Raw genomic sequence first — 5,142 nt, 5'->3', positions numbered from 1 at the left:
CCAAGAAATTTTACCCCCAGGGTAGAAAGCAGAAATGGATGGAAAAGAAGAGGAATTACCAACACTAAAGCAGACCCTGAACGGAAAAGACAAATAAAGGAGTCAATAGTGAGCGTTAACCAAAGACCAAGATGTCCGATCTGTAATAAATATCACTGGGAAGATATTGGGAACAAACCCAAGAATGGTTGCACACATGTTTTAAGTGTGGCAGACTAGGATACTTTAAACGAGAATGTCCTCAGTTGATGGATACTGGAAATGTACAACCACCAAACAACCCGGGAGGAAGATCAACGACGGTTGAATGAGGAGAAACTGTAAGAGGAAGAAAAGAGGAAACAGGAAAAATGACGTTGGGGAAACTATATGGACTAACTCAAGATAGGGAAGACAATATGTCGGTCGTGGGAAAAGGGAAAGAGAAAGTTTTAGAAGACTAGAATAAAAGTCATGGTATAACTAAAACTGATTGAGGCAAACTATTAAATAAAGTTCTGTTGTAAATAAAGTTTCGTTTAATTCGAGGACGAAATTATTTAAGGGGGTGGTAAATATGTAAGAACCCTAACACTAATCCTAAGTGGGAAGTTAAATAGAAAAAATCCCTAAGTAAGGATATTGGAACAAAAGGTGGAAAACATTAAAATTATCCAAAAAGGGGACCAAGGTCCAAAATGCCTATGAAGGGCTGAAACATGTTGGACGCAAGAATGCATGAAAGATGGAAGAAGAAGACTTGGAAAATGGCTAAGGTTGCATATAACTAATGCAAAGGCATACATGATGCCATGCGGACACGGGCAGGAAGCATGCTAGGCGTGCAGGCCATGCGTTGAAGCCAAGCGCACAGGCCATGCGTCAAGTGCGGCAACCATAACGTCGATAGTGTTATACCGAGCGGCCCTGCCTATGCGGTTGAAGCGAGGCAAGCGGGCAAGGCATCCTATATGCGGTCAAAAACGCTGCCCGACTCTGCTGAGCCAGCCATGCGTCGATGTGATAAGCCTAAGCGCCATTGGCCCATGCTGGCGAGGCACGCACACAAAACGGACCAGCATGCTTATGCCGGCCAAGTGCGCAAGGCCTAGGCAACACGCCCATTGCATCGATGGTCAGCAACCGGTGCATCCGATAGCTTAGTAGGCTGAGCAAGCACACCTAGCAAGCCATGCAATAGAGGGTGAGCGGCCACCCTATGCGTTGGTGATGGCCGACTCAATGCGATGGGCTAAGTGGGACTCTTGATGAAGGAAAGGTGGGTTGCTATTGCGTTAAGGATAAAAGGTAAGGCTAAATTTGATGAAAAACTTCAAAGGGAAGATGCCAATGATATACGAGCATAAGTCTTAAACAATTTAAATAGAGAAATATGTTTAAGTATCTTAAGTGATATTAGATGGAAAAAAAGAGGATGCAGCACAAAGTTCTAGTAGAAGGTGGACAAAGGAGATTTCATGCAATTGAAGTCTTATCACCCCAAGCCAGAAGGTGGGTGAAGGGAGATTTCATGGCAAAAAAAGGAGAATTTTGGCTGTAAGCTAGATGAGGAACCTCAAGGCTAGGGCTGGTAGAACTAAGTGATTTGGCAGCTCCAAAGTGAGACAAATGGGAAGTTAAGTTGTCACCATTGGGTGAGAGTTTGGAATCTATAAAATAGAGGGGTTGGGTAAGACGGAATTTATTCATACCTATTACCTAAATCTTGTGTTGAAAGCAATATATTAGAGAAGTTAAGTGATTTATCGGCTACCCAAATTGATGTGAGATCAAAGAAACAAAGGTTATGCCATTGGTGAGGCATTGTAGTCAGCATAAACGCACAGCCAGCCCACACCTGCGCGCACGCCCGCGCAGCGTTGCCGGCCATATCCGTGTGCCTCGCTCGCACGCATCCCGCGCGCTAGCCCCAGCGTAGTTTGCCTTCTCCGTGTGACGCATCACGCCAGTCGCAACGCCCGCCCACCTTGCCTACTACCCAAAACGCTAGCTTCCCTACCTACGGTCCAATAATCCTTAAAGAGGCGAGATTTGAGGATTTTGGTTAAACTAGAGTAGAGAGTAAGTTGTCTATTCATTATATAATGGTATTTTTTTGCTATTTTGATAATTATTTTATTGACTATAACAAGTATATAATTAGGAATTTTCATTGATATGGAAAAATTCTCAGGATTGTTTATGATATGTGATAAATGCATATGTAGGTGTTAAAATGCATGGCTTATGATTTATGATGTTGCCATGATAATTTTTTTGGAATGTTATGGAAACTGAGATTATACTCAGACTATTATAAGTTTAGCATGCCTTAATAAAGGTGCTTGAACGGGCGAAGAATATAGTTGGCCTCGCGATGGAAAATAATAGTCCAGTGACGACCGGCGGGTAATATTAGTCAAGTTACCTAAGCATTGACTGGCTGGGAAAAGAGAATTGGTCGATGTGCAACATTGGGCGGGAAAAGTGGTGTTATAGGAAAAGTTTCCATAAAAAAGTTGTTATTGGATTGAAATAATGTGTCCATGATAATGAAGCATCCCACGTTATAGCATGGAACACTGGAGGATGATGAATTGAATGAATGTACCCATGATCATGCATATAAATTATATTGAAAATTGTGAATGATGTGATTGACTTCCCAAAATATTGTTTTGCAAAGTGATTATTATTTTTAAAAGCACCACTTCACTGGGCTGTGTAGCTCATCAGCTCTTCCAAATGTTCTTATATCCCCTCCCCAGGTAGCAAAGCGGAGCATTCAGGAAGGAGTCTACCTAAACACCAACACACCAAGAGCCTTGGTAAATTCTCAGGATCACGGCTTGGATCATGTAATAAAGAATATATGGAAATTGAACTATGTGTATGAAAGTTAGAATAGGTGTTGTAAAATGGTTGAAATCTTAATAGATAGGGGGATGGGGGGGGGGAATGTTTAAATTTAAATGTTGTCCTTGGAAATACTACTGAGTGTAACCCTCACGCTCCCTTTCCAAGTCTTGGGAGCTTAAGGCTAGGGAGGGGGTGTGACATGTATAGTTTATGATCTGTTCTGTTTCTTTCTAATATCAATAACCATGTATTTCGTTTGCAATTGTCCATAATCTTTCAATTTCAAACTATGGATTTATGAGGTCTTTAACTTGTTTTCAACTTCATCCTTAGAACTACTTGATAGTAGCATATCATCTACATATAAAAAGTAGATAGACAAGATTATAACTGTCTTAGTATTGATGTAAACACAGCTGTCATAGGAACTCTTTTAGAAAACCATTATTCTTATACAAATTTATTAAAACCTCTTGTTCCAGCACCTAGGAGACTTCTTTAGTCCAAGATGAAACCTTTAAGTAGAGTGACCTTCTTTCCCTTTGACTTATAGACCCTTTAGGTTGACATCATCTAATATATAGTTCCTTTAGGTAACCATGATCCACGAAAAGTTATTTTACATCAAGTTGATCAGCTACTAATTCTGTTGTGCTACACTATAGATAGAAGTCAGTTTGATAGAGCTTTGTTTAACAACACGAGAAATATTTCATTGTAGTTCAACTTCTCCATCTTTGTGTAAACCCCTTAAGCCAAAGATACCTAGCTTTAAACCTAGGTTTCTTGACACATTAGGTGGATGCCTTCTTAAAACTTGTCATCCACTTAGATGCTATATGTTTTGCACCACTTAGGTTATAGGAAACAGGAGTCCCAAGTCCCATTTTTTATCAGGGACTCTATTTCATCATGTCGTAGCTTCTATCCACCTTCTGCATTTGCACAACTCACTGTTTCTTTCAAAAAGTAGAGGGTTCTGAGTCACTGACCTTTTCTGTAGCTTTTCCAAATCTAAGTTGATGTAGTTCTCAACCTGTACTGTGGTACTATTGTTCTTCTTTGTCTGTCTTTTAACCAAGGAATAATCCCTTAGTCTAGTCCCTCTTACTCACTATCTGTGGTTGCCTCTTCTTCTTCTTTTTCATATTGAGACATATGGCCACCTTATATATTCAGAGATTTGAGCTAGAGGGAACTATGTAGGCATAAGTGAATGCTTCATCTCATTTTTTTTATTGTCAGTTCTTGAGGTGTTTCTTCAAGAGTATTAGTTTTGTGCATTAAACATTTTTGTTTCCCTGAAGATAAACATCTCTGCTAGTTACAAATTTTTTCTCAATAGGATGCCAAAGCCTGAAAGAACTTTCAACCGCCTTCAGTGAACCCCAAAAACATGGCAATTTGACTCCTGGCATTCAATTTTCCTATATTTTGGTGTACAAAACCAATGCACCACCCAAAACTTAGGTTACTTAGATTAGGTGGGTGCTTGTGTCCAACTTTTTCTTCAGAGGAGTAAGTAAATCTAGTGAAGCATTAGGGCATCCTATTGAAATGTGTTAACTATATAGAAAGGAACTGCCTTCAACCCGAAACTTCTCTGGTACGTAGCATTAGAATAGAAGACTTCTCCACTCTTTCAAGTATTAGTTAACTGTTTAGTCCTCTCTGCCACTCGATCGTTTTGTTGAGGTGTATTATCTCACTATTCTGTGTCTGACTATTCCTTGCTGTCTACAAAAAAACATTGAATTTCTTCAGCACAAAACTCAAGCTCATTATCTATTTAAGACCATTTAACTTCACAGCTTGTTTGTTTTCCCAACAATAGTCTTCCCTTCTTTAAATCTCTCAAAGACATGTCTTTAGTTTTTAACAAAATAAATCCAGCCTTTTCCTAGAGAAATCATAAAAAAAGATTAGAAAGTATCAGACAGCCCTCGAGGATCGAAAAGGTGAGGGACCCCACAGGTTTGAGTCACTAGTCAAGGAGTTGTTTTAAGTTGTATGCTAAGCCTTAAGTAAAATTTTGCCTTGTAACCTTCCTATTACACAATGTTTCACAATAGGATAGGCCTTGATGAACCCCTTTTAGGTAGGATTACCTTACTTGGGCCAGAGCTTGAAGGCCTTTGGCACTAATGTGTAAAAGTAATTTTTGTTGCCAAAAGGGTCTTCTTCAATAGGTTCTTTGGATGTTACAACTAAAGAAGACTGCAATTTTTGAACTCCTTGAACTAATAATATACCATTTATCTTTACTCTCTGAAGGATTGGCTTAGAAATCTTTTCAAAACTTCA

This window comes from Benincasa hispida, chromosome 12 (assembly GCF_009727055.1).
Source record: "Benincasa hispida cultivar B227 chromosome 12, ASM972705v1, whole genome shotgun sequence".
Classification (NCBI taxonomy): Eukaryota; Viridiplantae; Streptophyta; class Magnoliopsida; order Cucurbitales; family Cucurbitaceae; genus Benincasa; species Benincasa hispida.
Note: the sequence above shows the minus strand (reverse complement) of the source record.